The 16,379-nt window shown below is 37.2% G+C and overlaps 1 long non-coding RNA gene across 1 annotated transcript; it reads left to right on the plus strand.

Moving 5' to 3' along the window:
* The first annotated feature begins 42 nt into the window (after window positions 1–42).
* On the plus strand, window positions 43–16,095 carry LOC113681652 (uncharacterized). Its single transcript, XR_016183553.1, has 4 exons — window positions 43–223; window positions 1,104–1,151; window positions 14,547–14,622; window positions 15,587–16,095. It is a non-coding gene; the product is annotated as an uncharacterized LOC113681652 (long non-coding RNA).
* The last annotated feature ends 284 nt before the right edge of the window (window positions 16,096–16,379 follow it).

The raw sequence follows: 16,379 nt of genomic DNA on the forward strand, positions 1-16,379 counted from the left end.
AATTGATGAAAATAAACAAAGAAATGCGCGCATGATTCTGAAATCACGCGAGTGGAACGCGGTTGCGCGTCATAATGGCGGCAAGCATGTTCCACCGAGGTGCGGCGGATTCAGTTTAACGACACTGGTCTAAGTCGCGTTTTCCTCTCGCATCTTTTGTTTCCTTGGATTGTGTTACTTCAAAGGTTATTTGAAAAAGTTGGTAAAGGGATCCGCTTAACAGGTTAGGCTGAAACGCACTTAGTGGCAGGAATCATTTCAAAATAACCTAGTATGTGTCTCCTTGTTAATGCGCTTTTAGTAAGAAAAAGGAAAGGAGGAGTGCTCAAAATGTCAGTGGCGTGAAACTCCCTGTCACTGAACTTTTGTGCTTTCTTGAAAAGAACGCCAGAAATTCTATTGATGCCCGGGCCCTTCGTTATGCTATATCGCCCAGGTTAAGCTGCCCTCAAACTGAGTGATTTCGACTCCAAGTGTGGTCATGGCAACTACTGTTGATCAATGTGGATTTCATAACGCAGCGCTACCGATACAAAATCAAAACAAGACAAAACAAAAAATCAAGTCTAAAGTCTTGCTATTGTTCTATCTCTTCAGAGCCCATTTACAAGTGTGGTCCCGTTAGGGGAAGGGGTCTTTAAATCCTTCGTCTGAGTTTAAACCTTTTCACGTCCCAATTTCGGAAGGTTAGCATGTCGCTGTTGGAATTTTGTCCAAATGCACCGATATTAACATTGCAAATGTTCGAGTATAGAATGTTCAACGTAAATGCATTCTCGTAATTCTGTTCCTGACATTTTATTTTCGGATATTTATAGACCAAAATTAAGAGCCTTGCAAAGTGCAATATGGGAATTCAGAGAGAACAGACCCAGAAAGGGGAAAATCTGAATGTTGAGGGTGTGACTTAATAGGACAGAGCATGACGTGATATGAAAGAGGAGAAGAGTGTCAGATGGCACTGGTCACACAGTAGGCTGTCAATACGCATGGAAACTTTAATTTAATTGTAAAATACAATTTCTTTTGCCTAATGCACTGCAATTCACTGTCTAATTTTTAGAACTCCAATGTCGCTGTTGATTTCACTTTCTCTTTTTCAGCTCTCCCTCTTGTCACCTGTTGGAATTTACCCTAACAGGGCCTCACAGGTATAGATACCCTTTTTCACCTGACTTGGTGAAAATGACAAGGGTTATTGTTGTTATAACTGTTCTTGGGAATAGGTGGTGAAAAGATGTAGAGATATGACCTGTACTTTGAAGTTATAGGAACAAGTGCCTCTGGAAAATAACCTTTTTCTTTGAGCAGGGCTAAAACTGGTATGAACACATGAATCTTGTATCAGAGATAATGGATAAAAATAAGTCACAAAAGCTTCAAATCTTCATGTTTAATAGTTGATGATTGCTTTAATTAACACAAGACCACTATTCACTGACTCGTGGTAATACTTTATTATTAAACTTGTCAGGTATCTTGTCCTTATTTGAATTGATCAGTTCCTAATTGAAATATGAACATAACTACATAAAAATGTTGATATATACACTTTACCATCAAACTTAAATCTACTGGTAAATCAGTAAAACCATTTTCATTTTGTATATTAACATGCTATCAGAACCGACACATCTTGAACTCTCCCTTAATTTAATTAGTATTAGTTGCTTATTAAGGTTAAAAGTTAATGTTAATTAAATATTCTTATTAAGGGGAGTCCACAATATGTCAGTTCAGAATTTTTTGGATGGACTTATTCTAAGTTAAACTTCCAATTTCACTCTTAAGTATTAAATTGTATGAAAATTGAGTCTGACATATTTTAAAGGCTCAGATTGAACAACATACATGTAATGCCACAGTACAAACTTACAACTATATTTTCTCTTTTTCAGCACACCAATCTAATCACATTTAGAAGATGTAGGGAAGAGCATTAAATGAACTTCTCTCTAAATTTCTAAGCTATTTGTACCAAAATAGCTTAATTTTGAGTTTATGAAGTTGTATTATAAACTCATCAAAAGCTTTTATTTCTGAAATAGTTAAACTCAAGCAACTATTTCTGAAATAGGTAGCTTTGATGCTTCTATTCCTGAAATGGTTATATTCAAGTGACTATTTCCAAAATAAATAGCTTTTATGCTATTTTTTCTGAAATGGTCAGACTCAAACGACTATTTCTGAAATAGATATAGCTTTTATGCTTTTATTTGTGAAATGGTCATACTCAAAAACCATTTTTGAAATAGATAGCTCTGATGCAATTGTTGATTTCAAGTCAACAATTGCTGTCATAGAAAAGAGAATTTTCATTTGATGCCTGCCCAGGGAGAAGTGAAGAGAAGTGTACTGAAAATAGAACAGAAACTTAAACTCTGAAAAAGGAAAAAGACAAAAACAAAAACTGATAACTCCAGGTATGTAGTTTTAATCTGAGCCCTACTTGTCATCAGTCAGATCAGCGTAGATATGCTCTTAAATTTTCTTTAAAACGTAAAACTAACCTAGCGCACCAAAGCTGGACACGTAAACCCCAAAAAAACCCATGCATAAGAGGAAAAATGGGGACCGTGTACCCCCAACCAGTGCTATGGTGCAACCTTTGGGGTTTTAAGGTGTCTTATAAATATGTACCTAAAAATTAACTTAACAAAGTTCCATATGCTGAGTGACTTTGAGGAAGCATGTCAAATTTTTCCACAATTGGACATGTGCATTCCCTTGATGAGTAGTACTGCAAACTTTGAGCTTTAAGAAGTCATGAACTTCAGTCATCAATAGAGGTCTTAACATGCCTAAAACACAAAAGTTCACATTGAAATACTTGTGTTAGTACATCAAAGTGCAAACTTGCAAAACTAATAATCCACTGTGCAAGATGAATTTGCATAATTGCTTGTACAATGCAGGGGTAAATAAATGTACATGTAGTCAGTATGTGTCCAGATATAGAAACTGTCTGTTAAAAAAGAAATTTGTTACCAAGAGATTTCTATGCATGCTTATCCTTCTCAATTTTGCAGCTCACAAATTTGATATGAATTAAAGGCTTGTACTCAGGAGTTAAATTGAGTTTTACAATCAGGTTGCCAGCTTGTTTTCTTCATTTTAGAGGAGGAAGTTAAAGTCATCATGGCATCTTACTTGCACTCTTTATGTTTTAAACTTCATTATTATTGAATTAATAGATAGTTTTCCTTTTATTACTAAAGCACCATTTTTAGTCTTAGTTATTGTTCATAACCAGGAGTGTGTTATCATCCATACAGGTGGATTAACCAGTTTGTGTAACTGTGCAATCATCATTTTTAAAGCCAGCATTTAGGCCACCACACAGTTCAGGTACATATGAAACATGAAATTAAGAACTGCTAAAATGAAATGTCTATTTGCAAATGTAAAAACACATTCTAGACATAGAAAGGATGACCAGTTCTTCTTGAATCATTTCAATTTAGTATTGCATTAATCCATATCCTGAGTTAACTGCAGTTCACATCTACATCATTGTTTAAATTCTTTCCTTTCTTGTTTACTATAATTCACAATTTATGATATGGTTCAAAGTTATTGATTTGCCTCCAATTCATTGTTATCTGGTCTATGTTAGCTGGGGTAATTATGCATGCAATTTGAAACTTGTGTTATAGTTTGACCAACCTTAAGCTTTCTTGTCCAGGATGTGGATTTTGAACTGGTCCTTGTTTTATATTCCTGGCCCAGCCAACACATGTACTGGTAGTTTTCTTGGCAACTTTGACATAGAGCATTATGATTCATCTATGGAATTCTGATTGACTACTTCGCATACAACATGGCCACTGGAAAATAAAACTTTCTAGCACACTGGATTATTAGTACAAAATACTTTGTTGCCATGCTTACCAAATCTCATATTGTTTTACATGCTCTTTGCCTAGGTTACATCCTTTTTCACTGAACACTTTCACTGTATGAAACCCAGCTAGTGCAAGACAGTGTTTCATGGGCTTGAATCCCATTAAGGTGTAAATACTCTTGGTTAAGGCTTGTTCCTCTTCTATTAAAGCACTTTCACTGTCTGTTATGTAGTGCAAGAAAGCATTTCATGGGTTTGAATCCCATGAGATTAAATTTCTTTGCTTCTGATCAATGAGTTCCAAGTCTACTGATGAAAGCATTTTCACTCATTACTTAGTACAAGAAATTGTTTCATGGGTTTGAATCCCATAAGATTTAAGTTCTACTTCTGATCAGCTAATTCAATGTCTACTGTTGAAAGAACTTTTACTGTCTGTTACTTAGCGCAAGACAGTGTTTCATGGGTTTGAATCCCACAAGATTTAAGTTCTTTTGCTCCTGATCAGCAAGTTCCATGTCTACTGATGAAAGCCCTTTCACTCTCTGTTGGTTAGTATAAGAAAATGTTCCATGGGTTTGAATCCCATAAGATTTTAATTCTTTGCTTCTTATCAGCAAGTTCCATGTCCACTAACTAAAGCACTTTCACTGTCTGTTACTTAGTGTCAGAGAGTGTTTCATGGGTTTGAATCCCATAAGATTTAAGTTCTTTTACTTTTGATTAGCAATCTATGCTGACTGATGAAAGCACTTTCACTGTCTGTTACTTAGCATAAGAAAGTGTTTCATGGGTTTGAATCCCATTAAGATTTGAATTATCTTGCCTCAGTGAGCTCAGATAAGAGGGTCAGTACTATCCAAAGGAGAAGTCATTCAAAAGTATGGAAGTCTTATTGACAGAGAAAGAGAGGAATGCATGAACTAAGTGGAGATTTGAAGAAAATCAGAATAGTGTAGGACTGCTGTTATGAAGCTGCATAGTAATGGGATTTCTGATGTGATCTTGTTCAAAGGAATTGCTTAGTTCCCTGACAATGACAGGTCTTTTGGAATTGAAGGTATTTCTCATGTACGATGAGAAGGAGTCAAGTCAGCTAGTGCTGACTTGTCAGTAAGGAGGACTAAGCTTTAATTATTAGATATCTCAGGAAATGAGGAGAGGAATTTGATTGTAAGGTTAACATTGGTATGTATTCACAGTAGAATAGATGATCCTCTTCCATGGCATTTACGTCCCTAGGTGACTTCCTGTTGTCAGCTTTTTGGCAGAAGTGTGGAATTAAAGGGGTCTCTTGTGTTTAATGAGGAGGAGTTATGTCAGGGTAAGTGCTGGCTTGTCAGTAAGGACCACTAAGCTTTGTTACATCTTTCAGGGAATGAAAAGAGGAATTCCATTGTGAGGTTACAATGGCATGTATTCACAATAGAAAGGATGATGCTCTTCCATGGCATTTGCACCCCTTGGTGACTTCTTGTTGTCAGCTAGGCATTTTTCATTTCTCCTGTATGACAAGAAGGAGTTATGATAGCTAGCATGTATTTGTCTGTAAGGAGCATTAAGCTTTATTTCTTATTTTGGGAAATGAGAAGAGGAATTCCATTGTGAAGTTAATGTTTGTATGTATTCATAGTAGAAAAGATGCTCTTTCGTGGCATTCACACCTCTTGATTACTTGTTGTTGTCAGCTTTTTGGCAGGAAGTGTGGTGTTCTTGTGCTTGCTTCAAGGTGGCTTGTTAACCCTATTGTTTAGGGGAAGGGTGATTTCCTTACCTGTTTCTAGGATATGATATGGGTTTTTGTGGCCCTTGCTTTATGTTGGCTTCTTTTAATCCTAGGGATGAAGTCTAATGCTTGTCTTTACTTTCTGCAATCTTTTAAGCCATCTTCATGGTAGGAATTAAGTTTGGTTCAGAAGTTATCTATGGCCCATGAATCCAGTTGGCTTGTAGTGGTCATCTTTTTGGTAGGTAATGTGATATTCCTCTGTGGTATGTGTCTGCTGGGAGAGTGATTCCCTGTTGTAGTCTCCATGTAGCGTAGCATAATCTGTGTTGATTGAAGTATGATGGTCTCTTTTAGTCTTTTCTTCTTCAAGGTTTGTTGTCATCTGTGTGTTTGGAAGAGAATGCTTTTCTTGTGATTCATGTATGTGTGGAATTTGACAGTCCTATACCCTTACTCTGGTTGTAGAAAGTGTGATCATAGTGTTTCTTTCTCTTTGACTAAATGTGCCACATTCTTACCAGTAACTGTGTAGAAGAAAGAGTAGTTGTCTTGAAGGATCCTGATGTAAGGTGGCATGTCATCTGTCTATTAGAAGAAGTGATGGTCTTTCAAGGTCCTTAATTTGAGACATCTTGTTTTCATTTGTACTTTATGAAGTGTGTAGTCTTGTTGGCCCTTCAAATTTTCAAGGTACCTTGTTATCAACTTTGTGTTAAGGTGTTGTTGTTGTTTATTGTTTAATTACCTGGGAGAAAGTGTGGTTTTCATCAGTGGTCCTGGTCATAGCATGGCTTTTCTGGTCAATTCAAGTAGCTTGTTATTACCTGCAAGAAAATAAATTAAAGTAGGAGGGAGTGATCCTTCATGTAGGGTGGCTTGTATCTTCAGTTGAATTTGTCTCACTGTGATTTGTCATCTGTCATCTGCCTTAAAGTGCAATGATGTTCACAATCCTTCAGGTTCTTCTGTCATCTTTGATGACTGTGTCTTCAGTTGACTTTGTATTGTGGTTTGTCTTCTGCAATCTTCCACTGAGTGCATCGATGTTCACAATCCTTCAGGGTCTTCTGCTGTCTTCACTTTAGGGTGCCACCTTCCCACCTACCCTTCATGTAGGGTGGCTTGTATCTTCAGTTGAATTTATCTCACTGTGGTTTGTCATCTGTCATCTGCCTTAGAGTGCAATGATGTTCACAATCCTTCAGGTTCTTCTGTCATCTTTGATGCCTGTATCTTCAGTTGACTTTGTATTGTGGTTTGTCTTCTGCAATCTTCCAGTGAGTGCATCGATGTTCACAATCCTTCAGGGTCTTCTGTTTTCTTCACTTTAGGGTGCTTATTGACATCACAGTGGTAGAAGATTTGATGGTTTTCTTATGTCTTGTATTTTAAGTGGCCTCTCGTTATCTGCATGGAATGGAGTTTGATAGCTTCAAGTCGGCTTTGATCAAGAAAGGTTGCCATTTGTCTGTTTGGAAATGTGTTAATATCTGTCCTCTTTGTTTTATGGTCCCTTGCTATCTGTTTGAAAGGAAAGGCGAGGGCGATATTCTCTAGTTCCTGTGTTCAGTGATGTGCAGTGGTCTCCCATGGCGAGTAATTCAAGGTAGTTTGCTGTCATCTGTTTGATAAAAATTTCAATTGTCTTTTTGGCAGCATATTGTTATCTGTGTGGAATGTAGAGTGAGCAAGTCTTGAATACCTCATGGTTTAACATGTCTCTTCATCTGTGAAGTAATGAGTCTGAAGGTCTTCTGTCATCTTTGCTTTTAAAGTGGCTTCTTATTACTTGTGTGGAAGGAACTGTTTTAAGTGGTCATTTAGTTTAAGGTAGCTTCTTGTGGTTTTGGTAGGTATTATCAATGGTAGTGTTCAGTTACTATGGCTTCAATGTGGCCTGCCATCTTTTGGTTAGAAGTTTGATGGTACTACAATATCAATACAATATCAAGCAGACAAGAGGTGAAAACAAAGAAAAATATCAGTTAGGGGATCATAAGTTGATCCAATACCAAATTCTCCAAACTACCATCATAAGAACTGTATGGGAGACAGTAAGGAGAATTACTAATGAGATCTTGGTAGTTAAAGGGTTAAGTAGGAAGTGTGATGGTCTTCAGTGACCTTTCCTTTAAGATGGCTGATTTTCATTTGTGTGTTTGAAGTGCCGTGATCCCTAATTGCCCTTCCTTCAGGTGGCCTTTAGTGTCATCCATGTGTTAGGAAATATGATGATCTTATCCTGGGGTTGTGTCGCTTTGGCTTTTCTAGAGGTTAAGGGGGTTGCTGTCATTTGATTGGTAGAATGTGTGATACATTATTTTGCAGTCCTTGGTTATGGTTCCCAAAAGTGCTCCATGTTTCTTTTTAAAATATTGTTTTCAGATGTACAATGTTCTTTTGTGGCCCAGTTCTTTTAGGTTGGCTTGTCAGCCATGGGGGTGGAAGGAGGTATGAACTGTAAAGAATATTTGTGGTGGCTCTTGATTCAAGGTGGCTACTTGTCACTGTAGAAGGAATTTAAAGATGTTCTTTAGAGACCATTTCCTTTTAAGCAGGTTTTGTGATTTGTGTGGTGGGTTGTAAGGATTTATTGTGGCATGTGAAGTCAGTATTATTGCAGAAGTGTTATCTGATTGATAGGATGTGATACATATTCCTGTAGCTTTTAGAGGGTGTTGCTTCAAGGGGGTGGGGGGTTGTTTTTAATTGTGTGGTGAGAATTGAAATTCTTAAAAATGCTTCTCATGTTTTCACTTGACATCTTGTGGTATAGAGGGAAGAAGCTTGTTGGCGTAGTGGAATATGCGAGTAATGCTCCTCATTGATTGTCATTAGACACTGAAAAGATGGCTTGCTGGAAAGCTTGTTGTTCTTTTATTTAGTGGTGACTGCTCTAAGGTGGCATGTTGTCATTTGTGTGATAGGTTGAATTGTGCTCAGCTGTGGTGGTCTGTTACAATTTTTCATGGCTTTACAAGTTGTTTTAGAAGTGTAAAGTTCTGAAAGGGTCCAATTTTTCCGCTGCCTTTTGATGTCAACTCATGGGGTAACTTGTATTCTTCTATGGAACCAGTGTACATTGCTTGAAGTGAGTTACTCTGTGTGGCTCTTGCTTTAAGATGATCTGTTGAAGTCAACTGAGTAGATGGATAATATGATGCTCTTCAGCTACTGTAGCTTTCATTTGTACTTTAAAGTAGCTTGTTTTGTCATCTTTAAAAAAGGAAGTGAAATGCTCGCCTGCTATCCATGTTTCCAGTTTCCCTGTTTTGGTCATCTGTGTGGTGTGGAGCAGTGGTACTTTTCTTTCTTTTCTTTTATCCAGTGTCTTCCACTGTTTACCCTTGGTGGCTTGTTGTGACCATATCTGTATTAGTATCTTAGAGCTGCTGTCTGTGACCATTGTATTTGTTTTTTATGATGTCATCATTAGGGTTGTGGTGATCATCTCCTCAAGAAGAAGTGGTTTCTTAACCTGTGTAGTCTAGATTGTGTAGTTATTCTGTGACCCTTGCTTCCAATTGGCTTCCTTGTCAAGATTGATTTTGTAGACCAGCTGTTTCCATACTGAAGGCACAAGTTCCAGGTCTAAGCTATAAAATGTAAACTGCACAATCTTTAAGTGTGTTGCATGATTTGATTTATTATAGTAAACAGACGTCTTTGTGCACATCCTAAAAGTCCTGCACATACAATGTATACAAATTCTTTCTCTGCAATAGACAATCAATTGATTAATTCATGATAATGTCATTATTGTTTTTCCTCATTGTTCCAAAATAATGTTGTCTAATTTTTGTATACAGATTTAAAAAAATTGGCTTACTGGTCTCAGCATACTCTAAATTTCAATGTTGATTTTTATTATTATCATAGCATCTTCTGTTCCTTTGTGATCTCAGTATCTTTAATTGGACCACACAATGTTGCATCTTTTTTGTAATTATAAATTAATATGCAGCTGAAAATCACATATAGGCATGTAATCTGACCAACAATTAAACCTTTGGCCAACTTTGTGTTCTGTATCTTGCTGATTTTAGAAAATGAAAAACACATTAGACAATTTGTCTCCATAAGCATGTTCTCCATCAATTCATAGACTTTCCAGTTATGTGTCAGCAGCTCAAAAAACCTTAAAAGTAACCTGTTCATCTGGTTTCTTCTCATCCCAAGTTTTGTTTCTGGCCCATAACATGATGTCCTAGGAACTTGAGAAAAAGTGTTTGTCAGTACCACGATTATACATTATTACAAGGCTTACCTTTCCAGTAGCTGTAGGAATGCCCCAAAAGTGGCATAATTTGTGGACAAGTGTGCTCTTGAAAGTAAACAGTGTTAGTCTTTTTATGTCCTGAAAAGTAAACTTTGTTAATTGTGTTTTTTTTTCTGTGATAACATGACAAATAGGTCTCTGGATTTTATTGTTTTTGAACCATGTTTACATGATGAACCTAGTCCAGATATCCTGAAATTAAAATGTCAGTAGATTTTAAATTAGGTGTTGCGTGGCGTTCGTGCATAATACCAGCTGACAGAAACAGTCCTGAAAAACTGTTAGAAGTTTTTATCCAACATTTAAAAAAATTACTCAGACACTGTTCTTTATGTTTTTATTTTTTTTTTCAAACTATTTACATCGTGTGACCTATGTTCGTCTAATTATCCTGGAAAAAAAACTGTTAGTAGATTTTTTGCATGATTTGCATTGTTTTTTCCTGAAAAAAATGATGTTAGTAGTTTTTAATTTATCTAAATACAATAATAGACACAGACACAGGCTTTTCAGTTTTTATTATAGTGAAAGTGTTACATCATTTCTTATAGTGTGTATGGGTGGCACGCGCATTCCCAAGTTCCTAAATTGTCAGCAGATGAACGTTTTTTTTGCATGGTTTTCATTATTAGCTGAAAAAGTAAATTTTTCCTGAAAAAAAGAGTAATGTTAGTAGTTTTTAGTTTAGAGTGAAAAATTTTCCTGAAAAAAAAAGACTGTTAGTAGTTTTTATTTTATCTAAATACAGTAATGGACACAGACACAGGCTTTTCAGTTTTTATTATTGTGAAAATGTTACATCATTTCTTTTAGTGTGTATGGGTGGCACGCGCATTCCTAAGTTCCTAAACTGTCAGCAGATTAACGTTTTTTTTGCATGGTTTGCATTATTAGCCGAAAAAGTAAATTTTTCCTGAAAAAAAGAGTTATGTCAGTAGTTTCTAGTTTACAGTGAAAAAGGTTCCTGAAAAAAAAAGACTGTTAGTAGTTTTAATTTTATCTAAATACAGTAATGGACACAGACACAGGCTTTTCTGTTTTTATTATTGTGAAAATGTTACATCATTTCTTTAAGTGTGTATGGCTGGGACGGGCATTCCTAAGCGAAAACTTTACCATCTGAGGAAACCTCTAGTGTTCCCGTGTCAGTAAATGTCGACACCGCGACGGAACTTTCAGGGTGTCCCAGATGGTGTATGGATCACGTGCGGCCTGCTAACAGTGTTGTCGCTACCAGGCCTCTGTAACAAATATTGTTAATTGGATGCCAATTTTGTTTTGAACCGAAAGCCGGAAATGATGACGGCAGCGAGTTTCGAAAGTGCTGAGTAGCCGAAGGGAAAAAATAAAGAGTCCACGTACCTGCTGACCTTACCTGCTTCATGGTAGCTCCCTGAGTGATCCATGTGTTTAGTTGAGAGTCAATATTATTTACAACAATTTGGTGGACAGCAAGTTTGCTGTTATGTTAAGAAAATTGGCCTAGAGTGTGTGTAAAAAGCTAATAGTTCATTTATTGGCCGTTTTTTTCTAACTCAAAAGCTTTCCTCTCCACTGATGCATCCTCAAGTAATTTGTGTTGTTAGATGACAGCTTGATTTCTCAACAACTTTGGCGACATGATGAGATAATTGTCTTGAGTTGTAAACTTGAAACAAAACAACGGCCAAAAATTTGACTGACAGCTTTCAAGCCATCACAATACACTGTACAATTGGCTTAATTTTTTTGTGACCTAACTGTCGTGTGTGCATAACTCCTTTTTCCCACTAAATGAAGCCTCAACTGGCGGCTTCAACTGGAGCTAAACCACTAAACATGATAGAAGTAGCAAATGGGCATACTCCGTCAGCTGAATGGCTTAAAATCTCCAGTTACAATAAGTAAATGTCTGGTTGAACCTTTAGACCAAAATGGTTTTGCCGTAATTAATTTTTTGGTATAATTTGGGTGACAGAGTCACTGGATGACAGTCCTTTGTGTGGCTGCTATCAAGTGAAACTTTAAGTGAAAAATACATTATAGCGCGCGACTAAGCGGGAGATTTAGCACCGCAGTAGCTTGTGCTGTCCGCAAACGAGCCGTTGTAGTGGTTCCATGCTCCAGTCGATGTAGATGAAGAGTTAAAGTCTTGAAGTTGATGCGGAAGTGAGAGCCAAAACCGAAACCTATCCGAACCTAAACCGAGAACCTATGCCGAACTTAAGCCGAAAATACCTGAAAAGGAACCCAAAGGAGAAACCTAAAGGGAGGACCCATCCAAACCATGGGAACCCAACTAACTAACTTAACTACATTAAATTAAGCCGAATGCGAAGTCCATGGACTTCAGGCCGAAATTTGATATAAGGTTCATCCAGAGCTTTAACTAATAACCCTCCATTCCAACCCAAAATGAATGAGCTAACCAGTTTGTGTTTGTCTTCCGTCAGTATCTTCTTTCCCAGTTGAACATCTGTGAGTAAATCCTAAGATGTAGCGTAAATTGAAGAGAAGTGAAGATAAACCTTAGGTCTCATCTTCCAACCATCCAATTCCCCACATCTTAAAATGTCCCCATCAGAGTCAAGCTGGTACACTGTTGCTTTAGTGGTGTAATGGCCGGACCAGGTGGTGTACTAACTTGGGTGCATTCCATAGGGAGATGGTCATACTGCAACAAAAAAAAATTGAATGGCTTATTTATTTTTTATTAGACAGAGTTAATGTGTCAGTAATTGCACGCGTTATGCAGGCATGAATGATCGAAGGTATCGATGAATAACAAACTGTCTAAACGAATACATTCGTGAATGAACGATAAACAGGAAACTAAAAACAGCACCTTTGTCACAGAATGCTATTTATATGCAAGTCTCTGTTAAAAATTTGGAAACTAATAAACGAAGCCAGGCATATAATGCAGATAAGACTAGAGTATAACTTCAACCCTGGACGGTAAATATCTTGACAAGTGTAGGAACATTTACCTACCTAGCTAAACGCAAGTTTTTATATAGTTTTAACCTTCATGAACTTGTTTAATGAGAAATTGCTTCGCTGTGCATGCTTTTTCTCCTAAGAATTTATTTTAATCCGGCATGAGATAGGAGAACAACGGTAGAGGAAAGGAATGACAAAAATCAGGAATATTCTGTGTCGACATTCAGCGAAAGAAAAGAAGAAAAAAATGTTTCCTATTTGAATACCTTTAGAGTTTGATGGTTAATTACAAAAAATGTTATTTTCATTTTTTCATAGTGGTATTTTTGTGTGTGGATAAAACTGTCTGTAGTAGTACCTTAAAACTGTAGTCATTTAATTTGCAAGCTGCAGAAATCGACCGAATTAGGGGTTTTTTGTGGCAAGATGTCCGAAAAAAAAATTTAACCAGCAACAGCATAAAAAGCTAAAAATGATGAGAGTGACCATTGCATGTTTCAAATTGTTAGCGGCCAATTGTGCTTTGTCGTTTAAAAAACCTGAAGCTAAAGCAGAAAACACAACTTTCACTATAAAATGAACGCAAAAGACCACATTGCCGTCAAATTATCTAGTTTGACTCCGCAAGTTTTACAGTCATTGAACAGTTCAATTTTCTAGTCATTTACCTTGGGGGCAGCAAAAATCGACCGAATTGGGGTTTTTTGTGGCGAGACGCCCGAAAAAAAAGTGTAACAAGCAACAATATTAAAAATTAAAATAGGGACCTTTAGCAGTAAAGACGGCAACACTGAGGAAGACGTCGATTTAAAAATACGTATTTTTAGTTGGAATTTCGCGAACGACTGAATGTGTTTACTGTCTCTTACGGCGCCGCAAGTTAACCCCAACATAACGTATGAGAGCGACGTTGAGTTCCAAATGGAAACTTAAATAATCTGCCGTCAGGGTTTCCTTCCTCGGACCACGCAAATTCTGATGATTTCACGTTGTTATAAGGGACCTTAAGGAGTCAGGACGGTAAAGCCAAAGAAGACTTCGATTAAAAAATGAATTTCTGCCTTTAATTAGATTTTAAAAAATGGCTGCATTTGTTTACCGTCTCTAACAGCGCCGCACCTTAACTTCTGTATAACGTATAAAAGAAGCGTTGACTTCCAAATGGCAATGAAAATAATTTGCCGTCGTGGTTTCGGTTCGCAGACGACGCAAATTGTGGTAATTTCACGTTGTTGTTTTGCATAGGACGACTAAGAAATGTACAAAGTTTTAAAACGTACGTGCTGAGCTATTCTGCTCATTAGATCTTTTGTTTTGCCACATCCTCGTTGCCGTCGCCGTCGTGGTTTGCTAAAGGGCCCTAATGATACGAGTGACCATTGCATGTTTCAAATTGTTAGCCGCCAATTATGCTTTTTTACTAAAAAAAAAGCTGAAGCTAAAGCAGAAAACATAACTCTCAATTTAAAATGAACGGAAAAGACCATATTTTTGTCAAATTATGCAGTTTGAGTCAGCAAGTTTTACTATCACTGAAACAATTCAATTTTCTAGTCAATAAATAAAGGATATTTTTTTGAGACAAGTACGCTTTTTACGCGCCAAACGTCAATCACGGCTGGAAGTGTTTGAGAGACTTTCACTTTTTAGAAAAATTCTCATAAATTATTCCCAATGCTTAAGCATTCAGTTTTAAGTGCAGAAATTTCCACTGTGATATGTGAAAAATGTAACAGGGGAGTATAACTCACCTCTTTCTGTTTCCTCTGCAGCGTGTTTGTCAGCTTCCACGGATGCAACATTTACATTTGACGAACTCAAGAGAGCCAAGAAGTAAGAATTTTTTAGGTAAGTTCTGTAACGAAAATCGAATTGATAACATTTCATTAAATATGAGCTCACTTATGTGTGACAGAATCTCTTTCGTCAGCGTAAAAGTGAATAGATAGAGCTGCAAGTTACTCCGTGCAACATGTTCGTGTGGAAAATTTTATGTTTCATTTTCACACAAGTGAAACCTTTTTTAAAAAAAATTAACTTACCAGTTTGCTCATTCTTCTTTGCAATTCGCAAAGTGTACGTTGGGTTTCACTTCCCATGAGCATTGAAGAAGAAGAATTTTATAGTTTCTTCTGTCGGAAGATTAAAAGTGTCTGCCATCTTCTCACGCGTTGTTGTCGGAATAGAAAGATTTGAAGAGCGCGCCCTGTCTTCTTTCGTCCCCACGTGGTCTAATTCTCGTCGCTGATTGGCTTGTTTCGTGTCAGTCGTCTAACGTCATACATCATCACTTTGGGAAACCATTTCCTTTGACTATTTTCTAAGTGTCACTGTTTTTCAGACCCCACTTACTGCCGGTCAAGGGAATAAAGAGCTCTTTTTCCAAAAGCTGGGATCAATTGCTGAGAAAAGTTATTATTTAATTTGCATTTTTCTTGGATTTCAATAAAGCCAGACGGTTAAGTGAGACCCACCGAATGATCCCACTATTTTTATTACAAAGATATTTGACTGTTGCTATTTTTAAAGTTAAAAATGGCACACTCTGTATCACAGGAATTGTTAATTGAGCTTCTTTAAACTCTTGTTTTTCGTTCAAATTTACATGTTGGTTTTTATATATATTTTTTTTATTGTGTATAACCCGGGATTATTTTCTTTTGAGCTATTCGACTTTGTAAAATTAACACCCACTTCATATTATTGTATGAATTTTATTGAATTACATTGTAGTGTAACGCATTGCACTGCACAACACTGAATTCAACTGAAATGTATTACTTTATTTTTGTTTTTCTTCAATTGGGTATAGGTTTATGTCCACAAACTAATTGTCTACTGACAAACTACTTGTCTATGACAAATAGCCATGAGAAGAGCCATCAGAACTCTGTGGGCTCTACCACCAGTTGGTGAAAGACTCTACTTCTGTCCAGTTCAAGGGCGCATGACAAAAAAGCGTTTCCAGACCCCTAATTAGGAAACGCCCATTTACAAGCCATGCCAGAGGCCGCGATTGACGTTCCATGTAAACAGATTGGGAAAAAGTGTTTTCTTCCGCACCAGGATTGACAGGCGTGCCGATCCGTTATTTGAGTCCTTTAGAGTCTCCAACTTCTAAGCGCAGATGGATCGTGACTTCTTTACGATAGCACTTCGGATAATTTGAGCTATCTATACCTCCAGACCAGGAACCCATTAAGTAATGAACTCCTGTCTAGACTGACTACAACTTTTTTTCGGACCTCAAGGATGTTCGAGATGATGATGACGTCAATGTTGCCCAGCAAAGAACAAAGAAACAGGATAAGCCCCAGCGTGACCCCACCTCTGACGCAACGAAGGCTCGAGTCTTGAGGACTGGGTCTACCAGCGGGAGGGGGAGAGGGATATGAAGAAATAGTACGGTTTATTGAGGTTTCGCCCCCCCCCCCCCTCCCCACTACTTGTCAACCTATAATGTTCTCAGCTGAGAGATTGTCCTAAATATGAATATTTGGCAAGAAGCAAAACTTTGATGGTAAGTGTGAAATTTGAAGGACTATCTTTCAGCCAAATACATTATCCAACACATCAGCAAGTCAGAAGGGGGTTTATTTACTTAA

The sequence above is a fragment of the Pocillopora damicornis genome, chromosome 2, assembly GCF_964200805.1.
Source record: "Pocillopora damicornis chromosome 2, jaPocDami1.2, whole genome shotgun sequence".
Taxonomy (NCBI): domain Eukaryota; kingdom Metazoa; phylum Cnidaria; class Anthozoa; order Scleractinia; family Pocilloporidae; genus Pocillopora; species Pocillopora damicornis.